Source organism: Gorilla gorilla, chromosome 18 (assembly GCF_029281585.2).
Source record: "Gorilla gorilla gorilla isolate KB3781 chromosome 18, NHGRI_mGorGor1-v2.1_pri, whole genome shotgun sequence".
In the NCBI taxonomy this organism is placed as follows: Eukaryota; Metazoa; Chordata; class Mammalia; order Primates; family Hominidae; genus Gorilla; species Gorilla gorilla.
In genome coordinates, this window is record NC_073242.2 from 125,298,113 (window position 1) to 125,318,603 (window position 20,491).

The following is a 20,491-nucleotide window of genomic DNA, read 5'->3' on the forward strand; positions in this document are numbered from 1 at the left end:
GATAGTGGTGTAGATATTTCCATGTTCATACAGATAGCGGTGTAGCTATTTCCATGTTCATACAGATAGCGGTGTAGATATTTCCATGTTCATCCAGATGGGTGTGTAGACATATCTATGTTCATACAGATGGCGGTGAAGATAATTCCATGTTCATACAGATAGCGGTGTAGATATTTCAATGTTCGTACAGATAGTGGTGTAGATATTTCCATGTTCATACAGATAGAGGGGCTGATATTTCCATCTTCATACAGATAGCGGTGCTGATATTTCCATGTTTATACAGATAGCGGTGTGGATATTTCCATGTTTATACAGATAGCGGTGTAGATATTTCCATGTTTATACAGATAGCGGTGTAGATATTTCCATATTTATACAGAGAGCGGTGTAGATATCTCCATCTTAAAACAGTTCGCGGTGTAGATATTTATATGTTCATACAGATGGTTGTGCATATATTTCCATCTTCTTACAGATGGCGGTGTAGATATTTCCATGTTCATACAGATAGCGGTGTAGTTATTTCCATGTGTAAAGAGATAGCTGTGTAGATATTTCCATGTATATGCAGATAGCGGTGTAGATATTTCCATGTTCATACAGATAGCGGTGTAGCTATTTATATGTTCATACAGATAGCGGTGTAGGTATTTCCACGTTCATAGAGATAGCGGTGTAGATCTTTCCATGTTCATACAGATAGCGGTGCTGATATTTCCATGTTTATACAGGTAGCGGTGTAGATATTTCCATGTTTATACAGATAGCGGTGTAGATATCTCCATCTTAATACAGATGGCGGTGCTGATATTTCCATGTTCATCCAGATGGCTGTGTAGATATATCCATGTTCATACAGATGGCGGTGAAGATATTTCCATGTTCATACAGATGGCGCTGTACATATTTCCATGTTCATACATATAGCTGTGTAGGTGTTTCCATGTTCATACTGATAGCGGTGCTGATATTTCCATGTTCATACTGGTAGCGGCATAGATATTTCCATGTTTATACAGATAGCGGTGTAGATATTTCCATGTTTATACAGATAGCGGTGTCGATATTTCCAAGTTTATGCAGATAGCGGTGAAGATGTATGCATGTTTACACAGATTGCGGTGTAGATATTTCCATGTTCATACAGATCGCGGTGTAGATATTTCCATGTTCATATAGATAGAGGTGTAGATATTTCCATGTTCATACAGATGGCTGTGTAGATATATCCATGTTCATACAGATGGCAGTGAAGATATTTCCATGTTCACACATAGCGGTGTAGATATTTCCATGTTCATAGAGATAGCGGTGCTGATATTTCCATGTTCATACCGAGAGCGGTGCTGATATTTCCATGTTTATACAGGTAGCGGTGTAGATATTTCCATGTTTATACAGATAGCGGTGTAGATATTTCCATGTTTATACAGATAGCGGTGTTGATATTTATATGTTTGTATAGATAGCGGTGTAGATATCTCCTTCTTAATACAGATGGCGGTGTAGATATTTATATGTTCATACAGATGGCGGTGCAGATATTTCCATGTTCATACAGATGGCGGTGTAGATACTTCCATGTTAATAGAGATAGCGGTGTAGTTATTTCCATGTGTAAAGAGATAGCTGTGAAGATATTTCCATGTATATGCAGATAGCTGTGTAGATATTTCCATTTTCATGCATACAGCGGTGTAGATATTTCCATGTTCAAACAGATAGCGGTGTAGATATTTACATGTTCATACAGATAGCGGTGTAGATATTTCCATGTTCATGCAGATAGCGGTGTAGGTATTTCCATGTACATACAGATAGCGGTGTAGATATTTCCATCTTCATACAGATAGCGGTGTCGATATTTCCATATTTATAGAGTTGGCGGTGTAGATATCTCCATCTTAATACAGATGGCCGTGTAGATATTTATATGTTCATACAGATGGCGGTGCAGATATTTCCATGTTCATACAGATGGCGGTGTAGATATTTCCATGTTCATACTGATAGCGGTGTAGTAATTTCCATGTGTAAAGGGATAGCTGTGTAGATATTTCCATGTATATGCAGATAGCAGTGTAGATATTTCCATTTTCATGCAGATAGCGGTGAAGATATTTCCATGTTCAAACAGATAGCGGTGTAGATATTTCCACGTTCATACAGAAAGCGGTGTTGATATTTCCATGCTTATACAGATTGCGGTGAAGATGTATGCTTCTTTACACAGATAGCGGTGTAGATATTTCCATGTTCATGCAGATAGCGGTGTAGATATTTCCATGTTCATCCAGATGGCTGTGTAGATATATCCATGTTCATACAGATAGCGGTGTAGATATTTCCATGTTTATACAGATAGTGGTGTAGATATTTCCATGTTCATACAGATAGCGGTGTAGCTATTTATATGTTCATACAGATAGCGGTGTAGGTATTTCCACGTTCATAGAGATAGCGGTGTAGATATTTCCATGTTCATACAGATAGCGGTGCTGATATTTCCATGTTCATACAGGTAGTGGCGTAGATATTTCCGTGTTTATACAGATAGCGGTGTAGATATTTCCATGTTTATACAGATAGCGGTGTAGATATTTCCATGTTTATACAGATAGTGGTGAAGATGTATGCATGTTTACACAGATTGCGGTGTAGATATTTCCATGTTCATAGAGATCGCGGTGTAGATATTTCCATGTTCATTCAGATGGCTGTGTAGACATATCCAGGTTCATACAGATGGCGGTGAAGATATTTCCACGTTCATACAGACAGCGGTGTAGATATTTCCATGTTCATACAGATAGCGGTGTAGATATTTCCATGTTCATACAGATGGCTGTGTAGATATATCCATGTTCATACAGATGGCAGTGAAGATATTTCCATGTTCATACAGATAGCGGTGTAGATATTTCCATGTTCATAGAGATAGCGGTGCTGATATTTCCATGTTCATACCGAGAGCGGTGCTGATATTTCCATGTTTATACAGGTAGCGGTGTAGATATTTCCATGTTTATACAGATAGCGGTGTAGATATTTCTATGTTTATACAGATAGCGGTGTTGATATTTATATGTTTATACAGATAGCGGTGTAGATATCTCCTTCTTAATACAGATGGCGGTGTAGATATTTATATGTTCATACAGATGGCAGTGCAGATATTTCCATGTTCATACAGATGGCGGTGTAGATACTTCCATGTTAATAGAGATAGCGGTGTACTTATTTCCATGTGTAAAGAGACAGCTGTGTAGATATTTCCATGTATATGCAGTTAGCTGTGTAGATATTTCCATTTTCATGCATACAGCGGTGTAGATATTTCCATGTTCAAACAGATAGCGGTGTAGATATTTACATGTTCATACAGATAGCGGTGTAGATATTTCCATGTTCATGCAGATAGCGGTGTAGGTATTTCCAGGTTCATACAGATAGCGGTGTAGATATTTCCATCTTCATACAGATAGCGGTGCTGATATTTCCATGTTTATACAGGTAGCGGTGTAGATATTTCCATGTTTATACAGATAGCAGTGTAGATATTTCCATGTTTATACAGATAGCGGTGTAGATATTTCCATGTTCATGTAGATAGCGGTGTAGATATTTCCATGTTCATCCAGATGGCTGTGTAGATATATACATGTTCATTCAGATAGCGGTGTAGATATTTCCATGTTTATACAGATAATGGTGTAGATATTTCCATGTTCATACAGATAGCGGTGTAGCTATTTATATGTTCATACAGATAGCGGTGTAGGTATTTCCACGTTCATAGAGATAGCGGTGTAGATATTTCCATGTTCATACAGATAGCGTTGCTGATATTTCCATGTTTATACAGGTAGCGGTGTAGATATTTCCATGTTTATACAGATAGCGGTGTAGATATCTCCATCTTAATACAGATGGCGGTGTAGATATTTATATGTTCATACAGATGGCGGTGCAGATATTTCCATGTTCATACAGCTGGCGGTGTAGATATTTCCATGTTCCTACCGATAGTGGTGTAGATATTTCCATGTTCATACAGATAGCGGTGTAGCTATTTATATGTTCATACAGATAGCGGTGTAGGTATTTCCACGTTCATAGAGATAGCGGTGTAGCTATTTCCATGTTCATACAGATAGCGGTGCTGATATTTCCATGTTCATCCAGATGGCTGTGTAGATATATCCATGTTCATACAGATGGCGGTGAAGATATTTCCATGTTCATACAGATGGCGCTGTACATATTTCCATGTTCATACATATAGCTGTGTAGGTGTTTCCATGTTCATACAGATAGCGGTGCTGACATTTCCATGTTCATACAGGTAGCGGCGTAGATATTTCAACGTTTATACAGATAGCGGTGTCGATATTTCCAAGTTTATACAGATAGCGGTGAAGATTTATGCATGTTTACACAGATTGCGGTGTAGATATTTCCATGTTCATTCAGATGGCTGTGTAGACATATCCATGTTCATACAGATGGCGGTGAAGATATTTCCACGTTCATACAGATAGCGGTGTAGATATTTCCATGTTCATACAGATAGCGGTGTAGATATTTCCATGTTCATACAGATGGCTGTGTAGATATATCCATGTTCATAGAGATGGCGGTGAAGATATTTCCATGTTCATACAGATAGCGGTGTAGATATTTCCATGTTCATAGAGATAGGGGTGCTGATATTTCCATGTTCATACCGAGAGCGGTGCTGATATTTCCATGTTTATACAGGTAGCGGTGTAGATATTTCCATGTTTATACAGATAGCGGTGAAGATATTTCCATGTTTATACAGATAGCGGTGTTGATATTTATATGTTCATACAGATGGCGGTGCAGATATTTCCATGTTCATACAGATGGCGGTGTAGATACTTCCATGTTAATAGAGATAACGTTGTAGTTATTTCCATGTGTAAAGAGATAGCTGTGTAGATATTTCCATGTATATGCAGATAGCTGTGTAGATATTTCCATTTTCATGCATACAGCGGTGTAGATATTTCCATGTTCAAACAGATAGCGGTGTAGATATTTACATGTTCATACAGATAGCGGTGTAGATATTTCCATGTTCATGCAGATAGCGGTGTAGGTATTTCCGTGTTCATACAGATAGCGGTGTGGATATTTCCATCTTCATACAGATAGCGGTACTGATATTTCCATGTTTATACAGGTAGCGGTGTAGATATTTCCATGTTTATACAGATAGCGGTGTAGATATTTCCATGTTTATACAGATAGCGGTGTAGATATTTCCATGTTTATACAGATAGCGGTGTTGATATCTCCATCTTAATACAGATGGCCGTGTAGATATTTATATGTTCATACAGATGGCGGTGCAGATACTTCCATGTTCATACAGATGGCGGTGTAGATATTTCCATGTTCATACAGATACCGGTGTAGTTATTTCCATGTGTAAAGAGATAGCTGTGTAGATATTTCCATGTATATGCAGATAGCTCTGTAGATATTTCCATTTTCATGCTGATAGCGGTTTAGATATTTCCATGTTCAAACAGATAGCGGTGTAGATATTTCCACGTTCATGCAGAAAGCGGTGTTGATATTTCCATGCTTATACAGATTGCGGTGAAGATGTATGCTTCTTTACACAGATAGCGGTGTAGATATTTCCATGTTCATGCAGATAGCGGTGTAGATATTTCCATGTTCATCCAGATGGCTTTGTAGATATATCCATGTTCATACAGATACCGGTGTAGATATTTCCATGTTTATACAGATAGTGGTGTAGATATTTCCATGTTCATACAGATAGCGGTGTAGCTATTTGTATGTTCATACAGATAGCGGTGTAGGTATTTCCACGTTCATAGAGATAGCGGTGTAGATCTTTCCATGTTCATACAGATAGAGGCGCTGATATTTCCATGTTTATACAGGTAGCGGTGTAGATATTTCCATGTTTATACAGATAGCGGTGAAGATATCTCCATCTTAATACAGATGGCGGTGCTGATATTTCCATGTTCATCCAGATGGCTGTGTAGATATATCCATGTTCATACAGATGGCGGTGAAGATATTTCCATGTTCATACAGATGGCGCTGTACATATTTCCATGTTCATACATATAGCTGTGTAGGTGTTTCCATGTTCATACAGATAGCGGAGCTGATATTTCCATGTTCATACAGGTAGAGGCATAGATATTTCCATGTTTATACAGATAGCGGTGTAGATATTTCCATGTTTATACAGATAGCGGTGTCGATATTTCCAAGTTTATGCAGATAGCGGTGAAGATGTATGCATGTTTACACAGATTGTGGTGTAGATATTTCCATGTTCATACAGATCGCGGTGTAGATATTTCCATGTTCATATAGATAGAGGTGTTGATATTTCCATGTTCATACAGGTGGCTGTGTAGATATATCCATGTTCATACAGATGGTGGTGAAGATATTTCCATGTTCACACATAGCGGTGTAGATATTTCCATGTTCATAGAGATAGCGGTGCTGATATTTCCATGTTCATACCGAGAGCGGTGCTGATATTTCCATGTTTATACAGGTAGCGGTGTAGATATTTCCATGTTTATACAGATAGCGGTGTAGATATTTCCATGTTTATACAGATAGCGGTGTTGATATTTATATGTTTATACAGATAGCAGTGTAGATATCTCCTTCTTAATACAGATGGCGGTGTAGATATTTATATGTTCATACAGATGGCGGTGCAGATATTTCCATGTCCATACAGATGGCGGTGTAGATACTTCCATGTTAATAGAGATAGCGGTGTAGTTATTTCCATGTGTAAAGAGATAGCTGTGTAGATATTTCCATGTATATGCAGATAGCTGTGTAGATATTTCCATTTTCATGCATACAGCGGTGTAGATATTTCCATGTTCAAACAGATAGCGGTGTAGATATTTACATGTTCATACAGATAGCGGTGTAGATATTTCCATGTTCATGCAGATAGCGGTGTAGGTATTTCCATGTACATACAGATAGCGGTGTAGATATTTCCATCTTCATACAGATAGCGGTGCTGATATTTCCATGTTTATACAGGTAGCGGTGTAGATATTTCCATGTTTATACAGATAGCAGTGTAGATATTTCCATGTTTATAAAGATAGCGGTGTAGATATTTCCATGTTTATACAGATAGCGGTGTAGATATCTCCATCTTAATACAGATGGCCGTGTAGATATTTATATGTTCATACAGATGGCGGTGCAGATATTTCCATGTTCATACAGATGGCGGTGTAGATATTTCCATGTTCATACAGATAGCGGTGTAGTAATTTCCATGTGTAAAGGGATAGCTGTGTAGATATTTCCATGTATATGCAGATAGCAGTGTAGATATTTCCATTTTCATGCAGATAGCGGTGAAGATATTTCCATGTTCAAACAGATAGCGGTGTAGATATTTCCACGTTCATACAGAAAGCGGTGTTGATATTTCCATGCTTATACAGATTGCGGTGAAGATGTATGCTTCTTTACACAGATAGCGGTGTAGATATTTCCATGTTCATGCAGATAGCGGTGTAGATATTTCCATGTTCATCCAGATGGCTGTGTAGATATATCCATGTTCATACAGATAGCGGTGTAGATATTTCCATGTTTATACAGATAGCGGTGAAGATGTATGCATGTTTACACAGATTGCGGTGTAGATATTTCCATGTTCATACAGATCGCGGTGTAGATATTTCCATGTTCATTCAGATGGCTGTGTAGACATATCCATGTTCATACAGATGGCGGTGAAGATATTTCCATGTTCATACAGATAGCGGTGTAGATATTTCCATGTTCATACAGATAGCGGTGTAGATCTTTCCATGTTCATACAGATGGCTGTGTAGATATATCCATGTTCATACAGATGGCGGTGAAGATATTTCCATGTTCATACAGATAGCGGTGTAGATATTTCCATGTTCATAGAGATAGCGGTGCTGATATTTCCATGTTCATACCGAGAGCGGTGCTGATATTTCCATGTTTATACAGGTAGCGGTGTAGATATTTCCATGTTTATACAGATAGCGGTGTAGATACTTCTATGTTTATACAGATAGCGGTGTTGATATTTATATGTTTATACAGATAGCGGTGTAGATATTTCCATGTTTATACAGATAGCGGTGTACATATTTCCATGTTTATACAGATAGCGGTGTAGATATTTCCACGTTTATACAGATAGCGCTGTAGAAATTTCCATGTTTATACTGATAGCGGTGTAGATATCTCCATCTTAATACAGATGGCCGTGTAGATATTTATATGTTCATACAGATGTCGGTGCAGATATTTCCATGTTCATACAGATGGCGGTGTAGATATTTCCATGTTCATACAGATAGCGGTGTAGTTATTTCCATGTGTAAAGAGATAGCTGTGTAGATATTTCCATGTATATGCAGATAGCTCTGTAGATATTTCCATCTTCATGCAGATAGCGGTGTAGATATTTCCATGTTCAAACAGATAGCGGTGTAGACATTTCCATGTTCATTCAGATAGCGGTGAAGATATTTCCATGTTTATACAGATTGCGGTGAAGATGTATGCATATTTACACAGATAGCGGTGTAGATATTTCCATGTTCATACAGATAGCGGTGTAGATATTTCCATGGTCATCCAGATGGCTGTGTAGATATATCCATGTTCATACAGATAGCGGTGTAGATATTTCCATGTTCATACAGGTAGTGGTGTAGATATTTCCATGTTCATACAGATAGCGGTGTAGCTATTTCCATGTTCATACAGATAGCGGTGTAGATATTTCCAGGTTCATAGAGATAGCGGTGTAGATATTTCCGTGTTCATACAGATAGCGGTGCTGATATTTCCATGTTTATACAGGTAGCGGTGTAGATATTTCCATGTTTATACAGATAGCGGTGTAGATATTTCCATGTTTATACAGATAGCGGTGTAGATATTTCCATGTTCATCCAGATGGCTGTGTTGATATATCCATGTTCATACAGATGGTGGTGAAGATATTTCCATGTTCATACAGATAGCGGTGTAGTTATTTCCGTGTGTAAAGAGATAGCTGTGTAGATATTTCCATGTATATGCAGATAGCTGTGTAGATATTTCCATTTTCATGCAGATAGCGTTTTAGATATTTCCATGTTCAAACAGATAGCAGTGTAGATATTTCCATGTTCAGAGAGAGAGTGGTGTAGATATTTCCATGTTCATAGAGATAGCGGTGTAGATATTTCCATGTTTATACAGATAGTGGTGAAGATGTATGCATGTTTACACAGATAGCGGTGTAGATATTTCCATGTTCATACAGATAGCGGTGTAGATATTTCCATGTTCATCCAGATGGCTGAGTAGACATATCCATGTTCATACAGATGGCGGTGAAGATATTTCCATGTTCATACAGATAGCGGTGTAGATATTTCCATGTTCATCCAGCTGGCTGTGTAGTTATATCCTTGTTCATACACATAGCCGTGTAGATATTTCCATGTTCATACAGATAGTGGTGTAGATATTTCCATGTTCATACAGATAGCGGTGTAGATAATTCCATGTTCATACAGATAGCGGTGTAGATATTTCCATGTTCATACAGGTAGCGGTGTAGATATTTCCATGTTCATACAGATAGCGGTGCTGATATTTCCATGTTTATACAGGCAGCGGTGTAGATATTTCCATGATTATACAGATAGCGGTGTAGATATCTCCTTGTTAATACAGATGGCGGTGTAGATATTTATATGTTCATACAGATGGCGGTGCAGATATTTCCATGTTCATACAGATGGTGGTGTAGATATTTCCATGTTTGTAAATATAGCGGTGTAGTTATTTCCGTGTGTAAAGAGATAGCTGTGTATATATTTCCGTGTATATGCAGATAGCTTTGTAGATATTTCCATTTTCATTCAGTTAGCGGTGTAGATATTTACATGTTCAAACAGATAGCGGTGTAGGTGTTTCCATGTTCATTCAGACAGCTTTGTAGATATTTCCATGTTCATACAGATAGCGGTGTAGATATTTCCATGTTCATACAGATAGCGGTGCTGATATTTCCATGTTTATACAGGTAGCGGTGTAGATATTTCCATGTTTATACAGATAGCGGTGTAGATATTTCCATGTTTATTCAGATAGCAGTATAGATATCTCCATCTTAATACAGATGTTGGTGTAGATATTTATATGTTCATACAGATGGCGGTGCAGATATTTCCATGTTCATACAGATGGCGGTGTAGATATTTCCATGTTCAGATAGCGGTGTAGATATTTCCATGTTCATACTGATAGCGGTGCTGATATTTCCATGTTTATACAGGTAGCGGTGTAGATATTTCCATGTTTATACAGTTAGCGGTGTAGATATTTCCATGTTCATACAGATAGAGGGGCTGATATTTCCATGTTCATACAGATAGCGGTGCTATTTCCATGTTTATACAGGTAGCGGTTTAGATATTTCCATGTTTATACAGGTAGCAGTGTAGATATTTCCATGTTTATACAGAGAGTGGTGTAGATATATCCATGTTTATACAGATAGCTGTGTAGATATATCCATGTTCATACTGATGGCGGTGAAGTTATTTCCATGTTCATACAGATAGCGGTGTAGATATTTCCATGTTCATACAGGTAGCGGTGTAGATATTTCCATGTTCATACTGATAGCGGTGCTGATATTTCCATGTTTATACAGGTAGCGGTGTAGATATTTCCATGTTTATACAGGTAGCGGTGTAGATATTTCCATGTTTATACAGATAGCGGTGTAGATATTTCCATGTTTATACAGATAGCGGTGTAGATATTTCCATGTTCATCCAGATGGCTGAGTAGACATATCCATGTTCATACAGATGGCGGTGAAGATATTTCCATGTTCATACAGATAGCGGTGTAGATATTTCCATGTTCATCCAGCTGGCTGTGTAGTTATATCCTTGTTCATACACATAGCCGTGTAGATATTTCCATGTTCATACAGATAGTGGTGTAGATATTTCCATGTTCATACAGATAGCGGTGTAGATAATTCCATGTTCATACAGATAGCGGTGTAGATATTTCCATGTTCATACAGGTAGCGGTGTAGATATTTCCATGTTCATACAGATAGCGGTGCTGATATTTCCATGTTTATACAGGCAGCGGTGTAGATATTTCCATGATTATACAGATAGCGGTGTAGGTATCTCCTTGTTAATACAGATGGCGGTGTAGATATTTATATGTTCATACAGATGGCGGTGCAGATATTTCCATGTTCATACAGATGGTGGTGTAGATATTTCCATGTTTGTAAATATAGCGGTGTAGTTATTTCCGTGTGTAAAGAGATAGCTGTGTATATATTTCCGTGTATATGCAGATAGCTTTGTAGATATTTCCATTTTCATTCAGTTAGCGGTGTAGATATTTACATGTTCAAACAGATAGCGGTGTAGGTGTTTCCATGTTCATTCAGACAGCTTTGTAGATATTTCCATGTTCATACAGATAGCGGTGTAGATATTTCCATGTTCATACAGATAGCGGTGCTGATATTTCCATGTTTATACAGGTAGCGGTGTAGATATTTCCATGTTTATACAGATAGCGGTGTAGATATTTCCATGTTTATTCAGATAGCAGTATAGATATCTCCATCTTAATACAGATGTTGGTGTAGATATTTATATGTTCAAACAGATGGCGGTGCAGATATTTCCATGTTCATACAGATGGCGGTGTAGGTATTTCCATGTTCAGATAGCGGTGTAGATATTTCCATGTTCATACTGATAGCGGTGCTGATATTTCCATGTTTATACAGGTAGCGGTGTAGATATTTCCATGTTTATACAGATAGCGGTGTAGATATTTCCATGTTCATACAGATAGAGGGGCTGATATTTCCATGTTCATACAGATAGCGGTGCTATTTCCATGTTTATACAGGTAGCGGTTTAGATATTTCCATGTTTATACAGGTAGCAGTGTAGATATTTCCATGTTTATACAGAGAGTGGTGTAGATATATCCATGTTTATACAGATAGCTGTGTAGATATATCCATGTTCATACTGATGGCGGTGAAGTTATTTCCATGTTCATACAGATAGCGGTGTAGATATTTCCATGTTCATACAGGTAGCGGTGTAGATATTTCCATGTTCATACTGATAGCGGTGCTGATATTTCCATGTTTATACAGGTAGCGGTGTAGATATTTCCATGTTTATACAGGTAGCGGTGTAGATATGTCCATGTTTATACAGATAGCGGTGTAGATATTTCCGTGTTTATACAGATAGCGGTGTAGATATCTCCATCTTAATACAGATGTCGGTGTAGATATTTATATGTTCATACAGTTGGCGGTGCAGATATTTCCATGTTCATACAGATGGCGGTGTAGTTATTTCCATGTTCATACAGATAGCGGTGTAGTTATTTCCATGTGTAAAGAGATAGCTGTGTAGATATTTCCATGAATATGCAGATAGCAGTGTAGATATTTCCATTTTCATGCAGATAGCGGTGTAGATATTTCCATGTTCAAACAGATGGCGGTGTAGATATTTCCATGTTCATACAGATAGCGGTGCTGATATTTCCATGTTTATACAGGTAGCGGTGTAGATATTTCCATGTTTATACAGATAGCGGTGTAGATATTTCCATGTTTATACAGATAGCGGTGTAGATATTTCCATGTTTATTCAGATAGCGGTATAGATATCTCCATCTTAATACAGATGTTGGTGTAGATATTTATATGTTCATACAGATGGCGGTGCAGATATTTCCATGTTCATACAGATGGCGGTGAAGATGTATGCATGTTTACACAGATAGCGGTGTAGATATTTCCATGTTCAAACAGCGGTGTAGATATTTCCATGTTCATACAGATAGCGGTGTAGATATTTCCATGTTTATACAGATTGCGGTGTAGATATTTCCATGTTCATCCAGATGGCTGTGTAGATATATCCATGTTCATACAGATGGCGGTGAAGATATTTCCATGTTCATACAGATAGCGGTGTAGTTATTTCCATGTGTAAAGAGATAGCTGTGTAGATATTTCCATGTATATGCAGATAGCTGTGTAGATATTTCCATTTTCATGCAGATAGCGGTTTAGATATTTCCATGTTTAAACAGATAGCGGTGTAGATATTTCCATGTTCATAGACATAGCGGTGTAGATATTTCCATGTTCATACAGATAGCGGTGCTGATATTTCCATGTTTATACAGGTAGCGGTGTAGATATTTCCAAATTTATACAGATAGCGGTGAAGATATCTCCATCTTAAAGCAGATGGCGGTGTAGATATTTAAATGTTCATACAGATGGCGGTGCAGATATTTCCATGTTCATACAGATGGCGCTGTAGATATTTCCATGTTTATAGAGATGGCGGTGTAGATATTTCCATGTTCGTACAGATGTCGGTGTAGATATTTCCATGTTCATGGAGATGGCAGTGTAGATATTTCCATGTTCATACAAATGGCGGTGTAGATATTTCCATGTTCATAGAGATGGCGGTGTAGATATTTCCATGTTTATACAGATAGCTATGTAGTTGTTTCCATGTTTATAGAGATAGCAGTGTAGATATATCCATTGATATACAGATAGCTGTGTAGATATTTGCATGTTCATAAAGATAGCGGTGTAGATATTTCCATGTTCATGCTGATAGCGGTGTAGATATATCCATGTTCATACAGATGGCGGTGTAGATATTTACATGTTCATACAGATGGCGGTGTAGATATTTCCATGTTCGTACAGATGGCGGTGTAGATATTTCCATGTTCATGGAGATGGCGGTGTACATATTTCCATGTTTATGCAGATAACGGTATAGATATTTCCATGTTCATACAGATGGCGGTGTAGGTATTTCCATGTTTATAGAGATGGCGGTCTAGATATTTCCATGTTTATAGAGATAGTGGTGTAGTTATTTCCAAGTTTATAGTGACATCGTTGTAGATATTTCCATGTTTATACAGATAGCGGTGAAGATATTTCCATGTTTATACAGATAGCGGTGTAGATATTTCCATGTTTATACAGATAGCAGTGTAGATATTTCCATGTTTATAGACATAGTAGTGTAGATAATTCCAAATTTATACAGATAGCAGTGTAGATATTTCCAAGTTCATACAGATAGCGGTGTAGATATTTCCACGTTTATAGAGATGGCGGTGTAGACATTTCCATGTTCATACAGATGGCGGTGTAGATATTTCCATGTTTATAGAGATGGCAGTGTAGATATTTTCATGTTTACACAGACGGCGGTACAGATATTTCCATGTTTACACGGATAGCGGTGTAGGCATTTCCATGTTTACACAGATAGCGGTTTGGATATTTCCATGTTTATGCAGATAGTGGCGTATATATTTCCATGTTTATACAGATTGCGATGCGGATATTTCCATGTTTATACAGATAGGCAGATATTTCCATGTTTATACAGATGGCGGTGTAGATATTTCCATGTTTGTTCCGATGGCTTTGCAGATATTTCCATGTTCATACAGATGGCGGTGTAGATATTTTGAAGTTTATAGAGATAGCGCTGAAGTTATTTCCATGTTTATAGAGAAATCTGTGCAGATATTTCCATGTATATGCAGATAGCTGTGTAGATATTTCCATGTTCATGCAGATAGCGGTGTAGATATTTCCATGTTCATCCAGATTCCCGTGTAGATATATCCATCATCATACAGATGGCGGGGAAGATATATCCATGTTCATACAGATGGCGGTGTAGATATTTCCTTGTTCATACAAATGGCGGTGTAGGTATTTCCATGTTCACAGAGATGGCGGTGTAGATATTTCCATGTTCATACAAATGGCAGTGTAGATATTTCCATGTTCATAGAGATGGCGGTTTAGATATTTCCATGTTTATACAGATAGCAGAGTAGTTGTTTCCATGTTTATAGAGATAGAGGTGTAGATATTTGCATGTTCATACAGATAGCGGTGTAGATATTTCCATTTTCATACAGATAGCCTTGTAGATATTTCCATGTTCATACAGATAGTGGTGTAGATAATTCCATGTTCATGCAGACAGCGGTGTAGATAATTCCAGGTTTATACCAATACCGGTGTAGATATTTCAATGTCCATACAGTTAGCGGTGTAGATATTTCCATGTTCATACAGATGGCGGTGTAGATATTTACATGTTCATACAGATGGCGGTGTAGATATTTCCATGTTCATACGGATGGCAGTGTAGATATTTCCATGTTCATACAGGTGGCGGTGTAGATATTTCCATGTTTATTCAGATAGCAGTGTAGTTATTTCCATGTTTATACAGATAGCAGTGTAGATATTTCCATGGATATACAGATAGCTGTGTAGATATTTGCATGTTCATACAGATTGCAGTGTAGGTATTTCCATGTTCGTACAGATAGCGGTGTAGATATTTCCATGTTTATAGAGATGGCGGTGTAGATATTTTCATGTTTCCTCAGATGGCGGTGTAGATATTTCCGTGTTCCTACAGATGGCGGTGTAGATATTTACATGTTCATACAGATGGCGTTGTAGATATTTCCATGTTCTTACAGATGGCGGTGTAGATATTTCCATGTTCATAGAGATGGCGGTGTAGATATTTCCATGTTTATGCAGATAGCGGTATAGATATTTCCATGTTTATACAGATGGTGGTGTAGATATTTCCATGTTTATAGAGATGGCGGTGTAGATATTTCCATGTTTATAGAGATAGTGGTGTAGTTATTTCCAAGTTTATAGAGACAGCGTTGTAGATATTTCCATGTTTATACAGATAGCGGTGAAGATATTTCCATGTTTATACAGATAGCAGTGTAGATATTTACATGTTTATACAGATACCGGTGTAGATATTTCCATGTTGATAGAGATAGGGGTGCAGATATTTCCATGTTTATACAGATAGCGGTGTAGATATTTCCATCTTATTACAGTTAATGGTGTAGATATGTCCATGTTCATACAGATGGCGGTGTAGATATTTCCATGTTCATACAGATAGCGGTGTAGATATTTCCATCTTCTTACAGATAGCGGTGTTGATATTTCCATGTTCATACAGTTAGCGGTGTAGATATTTCCATGTTCATACAGATGGCGGTGTAGATATTTACATGGTCGTGCAGATGGCAGTGTAGATATCTCCGTGTTCATACAGGTGGTCGTGTAGATATTTATATGTTTATACAGATAGCAGTGTAGTTATTTCCATGTTTATAGAGATAGCAGTGTAGATATTTCCATTGATATACAGATAGCTGTGTAGATATTTGCATGTTCATACAGATAGCGTTGTAGATATTTCCATGTTCATACAGATAGCGGTGTAGATATTTCCATGTTCATAGAGATGGCGGTGTAGATATTTCCATGTTAATCCAGATGCCGTTGTAGATATATCCATGTTCATACCGATGGCGGTGAAGGTATTTCCATGTTCATACAGATGGCGGTGTAGATATTTCCATGTTCATACAGATGGCGGTGTAGATATTTCCATGTTCATAGATATGGCGGTGTAGATATTTCCATGTTCATAGAGATGGCGGTGTAGATATTTCCATGTTTATATTGATAGCAGTGGAGTTATTTCCATGTTCATACAGATAGCTGTGTAGACATTTGCATGTTCATACAGATAGCGGTGTAGATATTTCCATGTTCATACAGATAGCGGTGTAGATATTTCCATGTTCATACAGATAGTGGTGTAGATATTTCCATGTTCATACCAATAGCGGTGTAGATATTTGCATGTTCACACAGATAGCGGTGTAGATATTTCCATGTTCATACAGTTAGCGTTGTAGATATTTCCATGTACATACAGATGGCGGTTTAGATATTTCCATGTTCATACAGATGGCGGTGTAGATATTTCCATGTTCATACGGATGGCAGTGTAGATATTTCCATGTTCATAGAGGTGGCGGTGTAGATATTTCCATGTTTATACAGATAACAGTGTAGTTATTTCCATGTTTATAGAGATAGCAGTGTAGATATTTACGTTGATATACAGATAGCTGTGTACATATTTGTATGTTCATACAGATAGCGGTGTAGATATTTCCATGTTCATACAGATAGCGGTGTAGATATTTCCATGTACGTACTGATAGCGTTGTAGATATTTCCATGTTCATACAGATAACGATGTAGATATTTCCATGTTCTTACAGATAGCGGTTTTGATATTTCCATGTTCATACAGTTAACGGTGTAGATATTTCCATGTTCATACAGATGGCGGTGTAGATATTTACATGTTCATACAGATGGCCGCGTAGATATTTCCATGTTCGTACAGAGGGCGTTGTAGATATTTCCATGTTCATAGAGATGGCGGTGTAGATATTTCCATGTTTATGCAGATAGCGGTATAGATATTTCCATGTTTATACAGATGGTTGTGTAGATATATCCATGTTTATAGAGATGGCGGTCTAGATATTTCCATGTTTAAAGAGATAGTGGTGTAGTTATTTCCAAGTTTATAGAGACAGCGTTGTAGATATTTCCATGTTTTTACAGATAGCGTTGAAGGTATTTCCATGTTTATACAGATAGCGGTGTGGATATTTCCATGTTTATACAGATAGCGGTGTAGATAGTTCCATGTTGATAGAGATAGTGGTGTAGATATTTCCAATTTTATACAGATAGCAGTGTAGTTATTTCCAAGTTCATACAGATATCGGTGTAGATATTTCCACGTTTATAGAGATGGCATTGTAGATATTTCCATGTTCATACGGATGGCGGTGTAGATATTTCCATGTTTATAGAGATGGCGGTGTAGATATTTTCATGTTTACACAGATGGCGGTGTAGATATTTCCATGTTTACACAGATAGCGGTGTAGTCATTTCCATGTTTACACAGATAGCGGTTTGGAGATTTCCATGTTTATACAGATAGTAGGGCAGATATTTCCATGTTTATACAGATAGCAGTGTAGATATTTCCATCTTAATACAGATGTCGGTGTAGGTATGTCCATGTTCGTACAGATGGCGGTGTAGATATTTCCATGTTCATACAGATGGCGGTGTAGATATTTCGATGTTTATAGGGATAGCGCTGTAGTTATTTCCATATTTATAGAGAAATCTGTGTAGATATTTCCATGTATATGCAGATAGCTGTGTAGATATTTACATGTTCATGCAGAGAGCGGAGTAGATATTTCCATGTTCATCCAGATGCCGGTGTAGATATATCCAGGTTCATACAGATGGCGGTGAAGATATTTCCATGTTCATAGAGACGGCGGTGTAGATATTTCCATGTTCATATAGATGGCGGTGTAAATATTTCCATGCTCATACAAATGGCGGTGTAGATATTTCCATGTTCAAAGAGATGGTGGTGTAGATATTTCCATGTTTATACAGATAGCAGTGTAGTTATTTCCATGTTTATAGAGATAGCAGTGTAGATATTTCCATTGATATACAGATAGCTGTGTAGATATTTGCATGTTCATACAGATGGCGGTGTAGATATTTGCATGTTCATACAGATAGCGGTGTAGATATTTCCATGTTCATACAGATAGCGGTGTAGATATTTCCATTTTCATTCAGATAGCGGTGTAGATATTTCCATGTTCATACAGATAACGGTGTAGATATTTACATGTTCATACAGATAGTGGTGTAGATATTTCCATGTTCATACAGAGAGAGGTGTAGATATTTCCATGTTCATACAGTTTGCGGTGTAGATTTTTCCATGTTCATACAAATGGCTGTGTAGATATTTCCATGTTCATACAGATGGCGGTGTAGATATTTCCATGTTCGTACGGATGGCAGTGTAGATATTTCCATGTTCATGCAGGTGGCGGTGTAGTTATTTCCATGTTTATACGGATAGCAGTGTTGTTATTTCCATGTTTATAGAGATAGCAGTGTAGATATTTCCATTGATATACAGATTGCTGTGTAGGTATTTGCATGTTCATACAGATAGCGGTGTAGATATTTCCATGCTCATACAGATAGCGGTGTAGATATTTCCATGTTCGTACAGATAGCGGTGTAGATATTTCCATGTTCATACAGATAGCGATGTATATATTTCCATGCTCATACAGATAGCGGTGTAGATATTTCCATATACATAGAGATATCGGTGTAGATATTTCCACGTTCATCCAGATGGTGGTATGCGTATTTCCATGTTTATAGAGATGGCGGTCTAGATATTTCCATGTATATAGAGATAGTGGTGTGGTTATTTCCAAGTTTATATACATAGCGGTGTAGGTATTTCCATGTTTATACAGATAGTGGTGTAGATATTTACATGTTTATAGAGATGGCGGTCTAGTTAGTTCCTTGTTTATACAGATAGCATTGTAGATATTTCCATGTTTATAGAGATAGTGGTGTAGATATTTCCATTTTTATACAGATAGCAGTGTAGATATTTCCATGTATATACAAGTAGCGGTTTAGATATTTCCAACTTTAGAGAGATGACGGTGTAGATATTTCCGTGTTCATACAGATGGTGGTGAAGATATTTAAATGTTTATAGAGATGGCGGTGTAGATATTTCCATGTTTATACAGAGGGTGGTTTAGATATTTCCATGTTTACAGATATAGCGGTGTAGATATTTCCATGTTGATACACATAGCGGTGTAGATATTTCCAAGTTTATAGAGATAGCGGTGTAGGTATTTCCATGTTTATACAGATAGCGGTGTAGATATTTCCACGTTTATACAGATAGCGGTGTAGATATTTCCATCTTAATACAGATGGCGGTGAAGACATGTCCATGTTCATACAGATGGCGGTGTAGATATTTCCATGTTCATACAGATGGCGGAGTAGGTATTTCGAAGTTTATAGAGATAGCGCTGTAGTTATTTCCATATTTATAGAGAAATCTGTGTAGATATTTCCATGAATATGCAGATAGCTGTGTAGATATTTCCATGTTCATGCAGATAGCGGTGTAGATATTTCCATGTTCATCCAGATGCCGGTGTAGATATATCCATGTTCATACAGATGGCGGTGAAGATATTTCCATGTTCATACAGACGGCGGTGTAGATATTTCCACGTTCGTACAAATGGCGGTGTGGATATTTCCATGTTCATAGAGATGGCGGTGTAGATATTTCCATGTTTATACAGATAGCAGTGTAGTTATTTCCATGTTTATAGAGATAGCAGTGTAGATATTTCCATTGATATACAGATAGCTGTGTAGATATTTGCATGTTCATTCAGATAGCGGTGTAGATATTTCCATGTACATACAGATAGCGGTGTAGATATTTCCGTGTTCATACAGATAGCGGAGTAGATATTTCCATGTTCATACAGATAG